The 14460-nt window shown below is 36.1% G+C and overlaps 1 protein-coding gene and 1 long non-coding RNA gene across 5 annotated transcripts in view; one reads left to right on the plus strand and one right to left on the minus strand.

Annotated features, from left to right (window-relative positions):
• The window catches only part of LOC145713886 (uncharacterized), a 149515-nt gene extending 145388 nt beyond the window's left edge, over nucleotides 1-4127 (plus strand). The window contains exon 10 of the transcript XR_014136700.1: nucleotides 3863-4127. The gene's annotated coding sequence lies outside the window, so the exon portion shown is untranslated. The remainder of the gene's footprint in view (nucleotides 1-3862) is intronic.
• The window catches only part of LOC145713887 (uncharacterized), an 82302-nt gene that overhangs the window by 18124 nt on the left and 49718 nt on the right, over nucleotides 1-14460 (minus strand). The gene's annotated exons all lie outside the window — the stretch shown is intronic.

The raw sequence follows: 14460 nt of genomic DNA on the forward strand, positions 1-14460 counted from the left end.
TATTGGCTTATTGATACTAGCCATTGTGACTGATGTGAGGTAGTATCTCATTGTGGTTTTTATTTGCATTTCCCTAATGATTAGCAATGCTGAACACACCCTCATGTGTCACTTGCTATCTGTATGTCTTTTAAAAAATATCTATTCAGGTCCTCTGCCCATTTTTTTACTGGATTGTTTTGTTGGTGTTGAGTTGTATAGTTCTTTATATATTTTGGATATTAACCCTTTCTCAGATATATCATTTGCAAATATTCTCCCATCAAGTAAGTTGCCTTTTTATTATGTTGATGGTTTGCTTTGCTGTGCAAGGTTTTTTATTTTGGTGTAGTTTCAATAGTTTATTTTTGCTATTGTTTCCCTTGCCTTAGAAGACATAGCTAGAAAAATGTTGCTAAGGCTAATATCTAGGAGAATACTTCCTGTGTTCTCTTCTAGAAGTTTTATGGTTTCAGGGCTCACATTTAGGTCTTTAATCCCTTGTGAGTTTATTTTGGTGTATGGTGTAAGAAAGTGGCCCAGTTTCAGGACAGTTACATGTAAAAGAATGAAACTGACCTAGGGGACTAGGGCTTACTGAGACAGCAGGCATGTTAGGGTGTCCAGACCCTGCTATTGTCTGCACTACCAAAGTGGAAGGAAATGTAAACATTAGTGTCTATCAGCCCCCCCCCCCCCCAACCCCGGAGAGAATTCCAGCAGGCCACCTACCATTTGGCAGAAGAGTAGTTCCTTTATATTTTAGTTGCCTTTTCCAACTACAATTTTTCTTTGCCCCAGGGCAGATGAATCTGCTTCTGGTACCTCAGTACTATCCTTCCCTACTGCAGTTTGAAGCATCAGGAATGGGTTTCCCATCATTAGTGTGTCTCTCCTACCATTCTCTAGGTTATCCCTCTCTATCCTTTGTTGTATAGAAGCTGTCCAGACTTCTTAAATATATGTGTTTTTGTTTATATATATTTGTGTATCTGTGTATATGTACACATGTACTTCCTAGCTGAAAGGGCAAAAACCCCAGGAGCAATGAGCAATCTACTGCCTAGATCTCGGTTTCTAAATACTATTCCTCCACTAAAAGGCTCCTAAAAAAATGTATAATTGTAAGATGAGGCAGGATAGGTACAAGATGAGTCTTACAACAACAAAAGTAAGGACGTTTTCAAATATGTGTTGGGGATATATCACAAAAACACAAAAAGACAGTTTGAAGGGGCTCACACTGTCCAAAAAATCTAGATCATTTTGATCACAAAAATAAATATGATGAATTATAAGCCATTGAAAAAAAGCTAAGAATTCGAATCCCTCATGATAATTAATAAATAGAGAGAAGGTAGGTTTTGTGCTTATGGTATTATGCTGAGGCCTGACCGATAAATCTAGAGAGAGTACCAGAGTTGCAAAACAATCATGGTAAAGAATGGGCAAGGTAAAAGGCTAAATACAAGGAGACATGTTTGATAGGGAGAATATTTTCCTGATCATAAATGTCTCACTACATTTTGATGGAATCATTGTGTATTCTAGACTGCAACAACATGAATATTCAGGTTGCCATACTGTACTACAGTTTTTCAAGGCTGTAGAAATGCTGCAGATTAAAGAAGGCTAAAAAGACATGACAAGTAAATGCAATACTTGTACCTAGACTGAATGCAAACTTAGAAGGGGTAAAAATGCTATTAAGAAAACATGGCTATGTAATATGAAGGGTAGTTTAGAAAAATGAGGTTGACAAATTTACTATGGTTATAAAAACAAATCCAATTCTTAGGAAGTATCCACTTAAGTATTTATAAGTAAAGGACCAAACAGTCTAGAAAAAAACTATTCACAGTGGAAGAGGAGGAGCACAAAAGATAAAACAAGTGATGTAAAATGTGAACAAAAGACAAATCTTGATAAGGGAATAAATGTGTTCATTGTATTATTTTTTGGTAAATTGTTGAAGTATGAAATTGTTTTCAAATAAATTTTTAGGAAGAATGATATCTACAACATTAAAAAAAAAACTAACGTAAAACAGAATCCAGAATATTTAAAGTCACAAATCAATTAACAAAATTAAAAAATAAAACAAGCCAACAGATAACAGTGAATGACATGAACAGAAACTTCAGAAAATAAGAAAGCAATCAGTAATAAGGCTATGAAAAGATCTTCGCATAAGCACAAGATACCATTTTATATCCATTATACTGGCAAATTTTTAAAAACAAATAACAAAGTGCTGAAAAGAACAAGTAGGGGTGGGGGGGGAAGGGATATAGACAGGAAAGAAAATGATATAGAGAAACCAATATTCTCAGACCCTTTGGTGAAAGTATAAATTAGGACAATCTGGAGAGTAACACACATTTCACTTTAAATACAATGCAATTTTAACTTTAAGTTTAAAAACTAAAGAAATTCTCATAGATGTTCATAAGAACTCATTTTAAGTCAATAACTAGAAACAACCTAAAAGTCCATCGATAGAATAATAGATCTACTGTATTTTCACCAAGTGGAATATGACACAGTAATTGAAATAAATTGATTAGATCAATACATTTATCAAATCAGATAAATCCAAGGGTGAAATACTAAAAAATTTAAAAACTAGTATAGGTATTAATCAGAAAGGACATGGGCTGTAAATAACTACTATGGATACAGAAGTCCATACTTGCTCATTACCCTATATGTCCAAACACATGAGTGAAAAAAATCAAATGGGATAAATAAAATGATATAAATTTTATAGTTTAAGTACATCAAAATACCATTAATCTATAACTGCACAAAGTATAAAAATGCATAGTAAGGATATACACCTTCAGAACAGGACTTACTTATGTGGAATGGAGATGTACAAAAGGGACTTCAACTGTACCTATGTTATTTAAATTTTTTAAAAATCTAAAACAAACATGGTAAAGTGTAAGATTTGTTAAAGCAGAATAGTGGTAAGAAGTGTTCAGTACGTCATTTCCAGTATTTTCTGTCTGAAATATTTCATCTAAAAAACTGTATTTAAAATCTTCAGATGGCTTGTTGTTTTCACCACAATGAAGTGCAAATTACCAAGGAAAACCTTGTGGGTTCTGTACACTCTAGCCCCAAACTATGTCTATCTTATCACCTACCACTCACTCTCCACCTCATATAACCCTGTTACAGATACAAACAATAGTACTTAGTACAAGTATTAGTACTTGGCGTGTCTCGGCCTGGGTTCCTGTTAACAGCTCTGAGCCCTATATGCATCCATTGGGACTAGGTGCTCTTTCTAAGCTTGTTCAACACTGGCACTCAACTATAAGACAAAAATGATTTGTTGGCCTGTTGATCATGGGTATCTTAGCAGCAGTAGGCATTATCGCCTCTGCCACTGTCACTGGAATCAGTCTACATTATACTATCCAAACAGCTATGTCCTTAATAAATTTACAGTTAACGCTATTGAAGAATTAATAGGCCAAACTTCTATTGATAGACAAGTTCTGGCCCACCTCGAAGCTCTTGAGACTGCAGTGGAATTTATTGAGAAAAGACAGGACGCCTTGATCATCCACTCTAAACTAACCTGCAACCCTAACTACCAACATATTTGCGTGACTGGCATTCCTTATAATCACTCTCAATCTTGGGATGCTGTCTAGACACACCTTCGCAGTGTTTTTTCTTCCAACCTCTGTAACAATATAGAAAATTTAGATGTGACCTTGCACCAACAAGTACAATATGCAGAAGACCAACTAAGAAATGAATGGGCTGATTCCTGGGCAATGTAGCATAACCTAAATCCTTTCTCATTTATAGCCAGCATCCATCTCAAATTCTGGATAACTCTGTGTCTCTTTTTATATCTTTGCAGAATCGCCCTCCAAGCCACCCGACAGCAAAACAAGGACCAAGAGCTCGTCTTGACAGTCCTCTCACACAAGACCAGAAGAACCAAGAAAAACAAGAGGGAACTGTGGGGAATAAGTTTAAGAATTCTCTAGGCTTACACCAATGGGTTAACAAGGCTTAGAGCAGAAAGCCGCTTTTGCTTCCACAGTAACAGGTAGGGGAGGAAAGCTGCCACAGGTAGAAAGTGCCCAAGGCTAGTCATTAAAAAAAAAAAAAAAAAAAAAAAAGGATAGAGCTGAAAGCGGCTGCAGGGTGAAAACGCCCAAGGCTAGCTAGCAAGAAAAATGCCTCCTTAACCTTAAGCTGGCATGCCCCACTTACCTTAATCCCTAGAAAAGTTAAGATAAAATAAACAGATATGGTGCCTGCTTTAAGTAAAGTGCCTGCAGTAAAAGCACTGAGATGCTATGCTGATTTGTCTCGACCCTAACCCCTAACACTGCATACCTTCAAAACCCCTTTTCTCACACACATGAATTAATGATTACTATTTTATTGTTTCTACATGTCCATCATGTATGCAGGCCTTCTGATTCTAATAAATACAGAGAAAGGCCCCTTACTCTGGGCTCTTGTCACTTCCTGGACATTAGCCTCTCTTGTTTACTTTTTTTTTTAATTTTTTTTTTAACATTTATTCATTTTTGAGAGAGAGAGAGAGAAAGACAGAGCATGAGTAGGGAAGGGGCAGAGAGAGAGGGAGAAATAGTATCAGAAGCAGGCTCCAGGCCCTGAGCTGTCCGCGGGGTTCAAACTCATGGACCACGAGATCGTGACCTGAGCCGAAGTCAGACACTTAACCAACTGAGCCACCCAGGTGCCCCTCTTGTTTACATTTCTGCGTCTGCTCTATTGCTGAACAAGAGAGAAAGACAGGAAAGTAGAAATAAAAAAGCAATAAATTACTACCAACACTATCATCAAAAACAGGCTTGAAATTTAGTGAACATCTTTTGCATATTTCTGCCTATCATTCAGAAAGAAAAAAGTGTTGGGGGGGCACCCTGGTGGCTCAATTGGTTAAATGTCCAACTCTTGATTTTGGCTCAGGTCATAATCTCATAGTTTGTGAGATGGAGCCCCACATCAGGCTCTGCACTGAGAGCATAGAGCCTGCTTGGGATGCTCTTCTACCCCTCCCCCTCTTGCGGTGTGTGTGTGTGTGTGTGTGTGTGTGTGTGTGTCTTTCTCAAAATAAACATTAAAAAAAAAAAAAAAGACTAAGTCTTAATCCAAACATTGGAGAATACTCTCCCCTATTCTACCCTCACAAGCACTGAGTGAAATTAGAATCACACACAGGGGAAAGCTGAGTAAGAAAGATCCTGTCATGCGAGCAGTACAAAGGAGGAAACCCAAAACCAAGCAGGGACACAACAACAAAGCATCTTTACATGGTTCTAAGTCTCTGGTGTAGAGAGTAACCTTAGTAACAAAACTCTAAAGCCAGTCCAATTCTAGTTTGACACAAAATTCTACATGAAGAACCTAGAGAAAGGAAAGGTGTACTTTCCTCAAAGAATAAAAAATATTTACCTGAGGAGGTTGCAGGAAGATGGCAGATAAGGAGGACCCTGAGCTCACCCCAACCCATGTTTACAACTAGATATCATCCACATCTGAGTCAATAAACTGGAGAACAGTTTGAAGACTGACATAACAAACTCCACCAAGTAAATATAGAGAAGAAGCTGCATCTGAAAGGTTAGGAAGGTCAGAAAGGCAAAGAAAGGCTGCCCACAGGAGGGAGAGAAATGGGCCCTTACATCAGGAACTCACACAGGGAAGATTAACCCCATAATGTCAGCTTTAAAAACCAGAGGGGCTGGTGCAGATGAGTTAGGAGAGGTCAGCAAGGATGATATTTGGCCAAATCTATTACAGTCCTACTTGGCTCCTGATATGGAGGATGAAGAGGAAGGGGAAGAAGATGACAATGAAGGACTGGAAGATGAAAAAGGACATAAGGATGAAGGTGAAGAAGAGGTGATGAAGATGAAGATGAAGGTGAAGAGGAAGAGGAGGAGGAGGAGGAAGGACAGGAGGATGAAGGAGAAGATACCTAATGGAACGCTGATGGATTCCAACCTTCCTTTTTAAAATTTTCTCTGGTCCCTAAGAGCAAGCTGTACACTTTTTTTTTTCCCCTCCTCTTGTGCTCATTTACCGTTTTTTTTTTTTTAATTTGTTTATTTGAGAGGGAGAGAAAGCACGAGTGGGGGAGGGGCAGAGAGCAAGAAGAGAGCAAGAATCCCAAGCAGGCTCTGCACCAGCAGCGCAGAGGCCAACGTGGGTCTTGAACTCGCGAACCATAAGATCATGACCTGAGCCAAAGTCAGACACTTAACCAACTCAGCCACCCAGGCACCCCTGCCCTGTTTTTTGAAGTCTCTTTTTTCTCCCTTTATAACATGGTCCTCAACTTACCTGGGGAAGGAGAATACCTTGAGCAGAACACACTGGGAAAAGAATATCCCTTTCTGTTCTAAATTCATTTTTATTGATTCCTGTCTCAACAAAAACAGTATAGAATCAACACCACTGTGCTCTGTGGGAAAAAGAGCTCTGCTCCCTCACCTGCTAGAAGCTGGAGGGTGCTGTGCCCCTGTATAGCAGTGCACAGAATTTTAGCTTTTTTCCTCCTTTTTCTATATTTTGGGCTCAGAGATCACACAGTATCTCTATGTGAATATGGACAGTTAGCATTTACCAACATGTATCCCTCTACTTTCAATTATTTTAAAAAATTATTTAAAAAAATAAGAGGGGCACCTGGATGGCTCAGTTGGTTAAGTGTCCGACTTTGGCTCAGGTCATGATCTCATGGTTCATGGGTTCAGGCCCCACGTCAGGCTCTGTGCTGATAGTTCACAGCCTGGAGCCTGCTTCGGATTTGTGTCTCTCTCTCTGCCCCTTCCCCACTCACGCTCTATCTCTCTCAAAAATAAACATTAAAAAGTTTTTTTTTTTAAGTTTTTTTAAAAAGTTTTTTCAAAGGAAAACTTTAAAAAATGGGATTACAGAAGGTCAGCAAAGGGTGGGTTTGAGATGCTTGGCTGGGTTAAGTGGGCATTTTGACAACAAGGCTTTCCTATCGCCATGTTTAATAGTGATATTTAATGGACATCCTTGCAGTTTAAGTTGATACCTTTAAAATAATACTCTCCAGGAGCTCCTGGGTGGCTCAGTTGGTTAAGCATCCAACTTTGGCTCAGGTCATGACCTCATGGTTCCCAAATTCGAGCCCCGCATCAGGTGAGCTCAAGCCCCCCTTCAGGTGAGCATGAGCCCTGTTTCAGGTAAACACGAGCCCTACTTCGGGTGAGTCCTGCTTCTCTCTCTCTCTCCCTCTCTTCTGTCCCTTGTTTACTTGTACCTATTTCTCTCAAAAAATAAATAAATAAATAAAAATTTAAAAGTTAAAAAAGAAAAAAGAAAAACCCACAGTTAACATCATCCTTAATGGAGAAAAACTGAGAGCTTTTCCCCTAAGTTTATGAAGAAGACATGGATGCCCACTCTGACCACTTTTATTCAATGTAGTACTGAAAGTCCTAGCCAGAAAAATAGACACAACAGAAAGAAATAAAAAGCATCCAAATCAGCAAGGAAGAAGCCAAACTTTCATTATTTGCAGATGACATGATATTCTATATGGAAAACCCAAAAGACTCCTAGAACTGCTAAAACCTGCTAGACCTGATAAACGGATTCAGTAAAGTGGAGATACAAAATCAGCATACAGAAATCTGTTGCATTTCTATACAGCAATAATGAAACAGCATAAAGAGAAATTAAAGAATCAATTCCATTTACAACTGTACTAAAAATAATAAGATACCTAGGAATAGACTGAACCAAAGAGGTGAAAGGTCTGTACTCTGAAAACTATAAAACATTGATGATAGAAATTGAAGACAACATAAAAAAATGGAAAGACATTCCATGCTCATGGATTGGAGGAACAAACTGTTAAAATGTCTATACTACCCAAAACAATCTATACATTTAATGCAATCCCTATCAAAATACCAATAGCAAACAATCCTAAAATTTGTATGGAACCACAAAAGACCCCAAATAGCCAAAGCAATTGTGAAAAAGAAGAGCAAAGCTGGAGGCATCACAATTCCAGACTTCCAAGTAACATTACAAAGCTGTAGTGATCAAAACAGTATGGAACTGGCACAAAAACAGACACAGATCAAGAGAACAGAATAGAAAATCCAGTGATAAACCCACAATTTTATGGTCAATTAATCTTTGACAAAGCAAGAAAGAATACCCAATGCAAAAAAGCTTTTTCAACAAATGGTACTGGGAAAATTGGACAGCTACATGCAAAAGAATGAAACTGGCCACTTTTGTAGACTACATACAAAAATAAATTCAAAATGGAGTAAAGACCTAAATGTGAGACCTGAAACCATAAAAGTCCTAGAAGAGAACACAGTCAGTAACTTCTTTGATATGGGCTGTACCAACTTCTTACTAGATATGTCTCCTGAGGCAAGGAAAACAAAAGCAAAAATAATCTCTATTAATATTACTGTCTTTTGGTATTTTGAGTTTTTTAAAAATTTTAATCATTCTAATTTGGGTATGGGGATTTTTCATTTTTTTAAATTTACTTTCTCTAATTGCAAATGAGCTTCTTTCCATTTGCTCATTTGCCATCTCTGTATATTCTTTGGTGAGGTGTATGTTCAGACCTTTTGCACTATTTCTATTTGGGTTGTATTCTTATTACTGTATTTTAAGAGTTCTTTGTATACTAAAGTCTTTTACTGGATATGGGTTTTGCAAAATTTTCTTCTAGTCTGTGGTTTGTCTTTTCATTCTATTGACACTTTTTTCAGAGCAAACATTTGTAATTTTAATGAAGTCCTACTTATCAATTTCTTCTTTCATGAATTATGCTTTTTGAGAGAGACATGGGGGAGGAGCAGAGGAAGAGGGAGAGAGAGAATCTTAAGCAGTCTCCATGCCCAGGATGGAGCCCAATGTAGGGCTCGATCTCACGACCATGATATCATGACCGGAGCCAAAATCAAGAGTCAGATGCTTAACTGACATAGCCACCCAGGTGCTCGATGAATTAATGGCTTTTGATGTTGTATCTGAAACTCACTACCCAAACCCAAGGTCATATATTATTTTGTATTTACTTTTAGAAGTCTTACAGTTTTCCATTTTATATTTAAGGTCTGTGATCCATTTTGAGTGAATTTTTGTTAAAGTGTAAGGTCTCTAAGTAAGTTCACTTTTTTTTTTTTTTTTTTAAACCTGTGAACATACATTGTTCCAACACTATTTGGAAAGACTATCCTTTCACCACAGAGCAGTCTTTCTGCCTTTGACAAAGATCAGTTTGTTATATTTGCGTGAGCCTATTTCTGAGCTCTTTAATCTGTTCTATTGATCTACAGATCTGTCCCTTTACCAGTAGCATGCTATCTTCATAACTGTAGTTCCACACTAAGTCTTGAAACCAAATGGTCTGAGTCCTTCGATTTTTGAGTCCTTCGACTTTGTGCTTCTTTCCCACTACATTACTTGTTACAGAGTATCCACCTTTCCACATAAAGCTCAGAATTAGCTTATCAGTAGCTACAACATATTTTGGTGGAATTTTTTTTTTTGGTGGAATTGTTTTTTAATTTTTTTAATGTTTATTTATTTTTGAGGGGGAAAGCACAAGTTGGGGAAGGGCTTAGACAGAAAGGGAGACCAGAATCCGAAGCAGACTCTAGGCTCTGAGCTATCAGCACAGAGCCTGATATGGGGCTCGAACTCACAAGCTGTGAGATCATGACCTAAGCCAAAGACAGATGCTTAAGCGACTGAGCCACCAAGGCACCCCTTTTTGGTGGAATTCTGATGGAAACTGCATTCAATTTGTAGATCAAGATGGGAAAAACAGACATTTTAATAATATTCAGTCTTCCAATCCCTGAACACAAAATACATTTAGATCTTCTTTGACATCTTTTCTCAGTGCTTTCTAATTTTCCAACAATAGATCCTGTACATATATTGTTAGATTTATATACAAGTATTTCAACTTCACTTGGTGCAACTGGAAATGGTATTTTTAAAATTATACACTCTAATTGTTTACTGTTGGCTTATAAGAAAACCATCCACTTCTGCATATGCAACAGGTGTCATGCATCCTTCTTATCCTTGCTTATTAGTTCTAGGTTTTTGGAGATGCTCTGAAATTTTCTACATAATCTTATAATCAACAAAGAAAAATAGTTTTATTTCTTTTCCAATAAACATTTTAATTTCTTTTTCTTATCTTATTGAACTATGAACTAGCTAAGACTTCCAGTATGATTTTGAGTAGGATGGCAAAAAAGGACATGCTTACCATGTTACTGATCCAAGGGGGAAAGTAACCAGACTCTCACCATTAACGAGGTGGGTCTAGTCTGTAAGACTAAAGGCAAAAGGAACTATCTATAAATACTATACTCCAGTGGATAAGACTATTTCCCACAGGGGTAAAAATCTTTTCGAAGTTTTTAAACTGCTATATATACATAACTGAATCAAACAATTAAGTTTAATGGACAGCAAATACTAGGAGCCAGATTACTCCCTGCAGGAGTGGGAGATTAATAGACAAAGGGGAGAGAACTATAATTACTCATGTGCTAACAGATTAGAGTTGAAGACATCAATATGAATGCATGTTTAGCTTAAGATAAATACAGATGAATAAATACAAAAATATTTATAGATGGGCGCCAGGGTGGCTCAGTTGATTAAGTGACCAACTCTTAATTTCGGCTCAGGTCATGATCTCACGGTAGCAAGATTGAGCCCCATGTCGGAATCCACAATGAGCATGGAGCCTGCTTGGGATTCTCTCTCTCCCTCTTTCTCTCTGCCACTACCCTGCTCATGCTCTCTCTCTGTCTCTCTCAAAATAAATAAATAAACTTAAGAAAATATTTGTAGATAATGTGTATACATATTTGTTAGTATGCATATGTATAGTTCTTTCCCTGTCAGCTGAGAGAGCTGCCTATACTATACAAAATCCATATACAGTATAAACTGTTTCTCCGACATACTAGCAATGAACAGACCAAAAATGAAATTAAGAAATCAATCCCATATACAACAGGATCAAAAAGATTAAGTATTCAAAAATAATTCAATAGGGATACCTAGGTGGTTCAGCTGGTTAAGAATCTGACTTGATTTTGGCTCACCTCAAGATTTCACAATTGTTAGACTGGCCTTGAGTCGGGCATTGCCCTGGGCATGGAACCTGTTTAACATTCCCTCTCTCCCTCTCCAGTTGCCCCTCCCCTGATCACTCTCTTTCTATCTCTCAAAAATAAAAAAAATAAAAACAATTCAACAAAAACCTTGCAAGACTTGTACAATGAAAATTACACAATGCTACTGAAGAAAATTAAAAGATCTAAATAAATGGATGGATACTTCATGTTTAAGGTGCATTATGATTAAAATAACAATTCTCCCAAAACTGATCTATAGATTCAATTACAATTGCTATCAAAATTACATCAGGCCTTTTCCAGAGGGAAAAAAAAAGTTTATTTCAGAAATTACTACAATTATCTAGACAATGTGCTACTGGAATAAGGACACAGATATTGTTCAAAGCAACAGAACTGACTACAGAAGTAAACCTTTATCATTATGGACAATTTGTTTTCAACAAAGGTACCAAGCAAATTCAATGGGGAAATAACAGTCTTTTCAAATTATGGTGATGGAAATATTGTATATCCACAAACAATAAGATGAACTTAGGCCCTTATTTCACAACATACATAAACATTATCTCAAAGTATATACAGAAATCTAACTGTAAAAGAATAGACTATAAACACATAAGTAAATCCTTGAGTCAGTGGGGTAGGCAAAGGTTTGCTAGATATGGTACCAAAAGATGAACCCTAAAAAAAAACAGCTGAAAATTAGACTCATCAAAAACCAAAACCTTTTGTTTCATAAGACACTAATAAGATAATGAAAAATATAAGGTATATACTATACTAAAAGAGAATACTTGCAAATCACATCTGGTAAGAGACTACTATCTAGAATACACCACAAACTGTTACAACTCATTAAGAAGGCAAACAATCCACTTAAAAATTGGGTAAAATATTTAAACAGACACTTTACCAAAGAAAATATACAAATGACTAACAATTCATATACAAATGAAAAAAACCCACAAACATTTCCAAGTGAATGTCCTTAGAAGCGTAATTTTTAATAGCCAATAAAACAGAAAACAAATTCCCATCAACTGTTTAATGGGGAAACAAAGAGTGGTATATATTCATATAATTGAACATTATTCATAAATAAAAATGAAATAGTGATACATATAATAATATGGATAAACCTCAAATTAACCTATGTAAAAGAACTCAAACATAAAAGACTATATATCATCTAATCCCAATTGCATGAAAGGTCTAGAAAAGACAAATCTACAGAAACAAAAGTACATTTGTGCCTGGGGTTGAGGGTGGGAATGCAGATGAAATATAAACCAGTATGAAAATGTTACAAGGGTGGTGAAAATATTATAAAACTGTATTATGGTGATGGTTGCAGAACTTATTAAACTTACCAAAAACTGTTTAATTGTATACTTTAAATGAGTAAACTACATAGTATGTTAAAGTTTTATCTGTAAAACGTTTTTAAAAATTAGCATCTTCTAACCACCACCAGTAAAAAGACAAACATTGTCATATGAAGTGAAACACAAGCCAAACCATCTACCTATTTTATCTGACCTAAAAATCCAACTACCAACCTACTTACTGAGAAATACAAACACACACACACACACACACACACACACAAGCTATACAAACACACAAAGATTAAAAGTAGAAAGATGAATGGGGCACGTGGGTAGTTCAGTCAGTTAAGTGTCCAGCTTCGGCTCAGGTCACCATTTCATGGTTCATGAGTTCAAGCCTCACATCGGGCTCTCTGCTGTCAGCACAGAGCCTACTTCAGATCCTTTGTCCGCCCCCCTCCCCCACCCCACCCCCGCTAATGCACTCCCTCTTTCTCTCTCTCTCACAAAAATAAACATTTTCTTTAAAAACTAGAAAGATGAAGAAAGATATAACATGGTAACATTAACCAAAGAAAAAGGTTGAGAACTTGTATTAATTTGAAACAACATCAACATCAAAACCAAAAATAATATCAGAGGATAAAGAGGAATATTTTGAAAAAATAAAGGGGTAACATCTGGCAAGGCCATAATTCCATGTGCACATGTACCTAGCAAGATTTTCATAATGCATAAGAAAATAAATTATAGATGTGAAAAGATAAACAGGTAAATCCATAATGAGTTTGAGATATCAACACTGCTCTCTCAAAAATGAGTAACACAGAGTCGGAAGAATCCTAAAAGATATGGAAGTCCTGTATAATACTATCAACCACCTGGATATGCTTACAGAATACTCCAAACAACAGAATACATATTCTTCTAGAATACAGATGTGTAACATTCAACAAAAAAGATCATGTTCTAGTCTATAAAATAAATTTCAATGAATTAAAAAAATAATAATAATGCAAAGAGCATTCACAGAACATAAAATTAAACTAGAAATCAACAAAGAGAGGTATCTGAAAAATTCCCAAATAATTGGAAATTAAACAACTAACCTCTAAATAGTACACAGATCAAAGAGAAAGTCTTAAGGGAGATACAAACATGGATTACACAAAAAGACAATGAAAATACAATATATCAAAATCTGTGGGATGCAAGTAAAGCAGTACTAACAGGAAAATCTATAGCATTAAATCAATATATTAGACAATAACAACTAAAATCAGTATAACTAAAGCTTGTATTAAAAAAAACTAGAGAAAGAGGAAATCAAATCTAAAGCAAGCAAAAGAAAAGAAATAAAGATTAACAGCAGGTATTGAAAACAAAAACAATACCAAAAAAAATCACTAAAACAAAAAGCTAGTTATTTGTAAACATTAATATAATTGATAAACTTATAGCCAGATGACCAAAGGTGGGGGGGGGTATAAATCATTAGTATCACAAATAATGCCAAAGACATTAAAATACAGAAATACTACAAAAAAAATCTGCTCACGAATTTGATAAATTACATGAAATGAACAATTATTTGAAAGACCACCAAAACTCGCTCAAGAAAACAAATAGCCCTATACCCAGTAAATAATATTGGATTGCAAGTTACAAACTTGCAAAGGTTGCAAAGGTTTCATAAAGAAGAAAACTTCATGCCTAAATTCTACCAAACAAGTAAGAAGTCATACCAATTCTATACAACCAATTCCATTAAAAAGAAAAAGAGAGAACATGTCTCAATTATGAAGCCAGTATTACCCTGTTTACAAATCCAGAGAGAAATACTACCAGAAAAGAAAATTACAAATCAGTATCTCTAATAAATGTAGATTTAAAAAATTTTCACAGAATGTTAGCAAATAAAATGGTGTAATATGAAAAATATATATCACAATCACGTGGGTTTCATTCAA

This window comes from Panthera onca, chromosome X, assembly GCF_046562875.1.
Source record: "Panthera onca isolate mPanOnc1 chromosome X, mPanOnc1 haplotype 2, whole genome shotgun sequence".
Lineage (NCBI taxonomy): Eukaryota > Metazoa > Chordata > Mammalia > Carnivora > Felidae > Panthera > Panthera onca.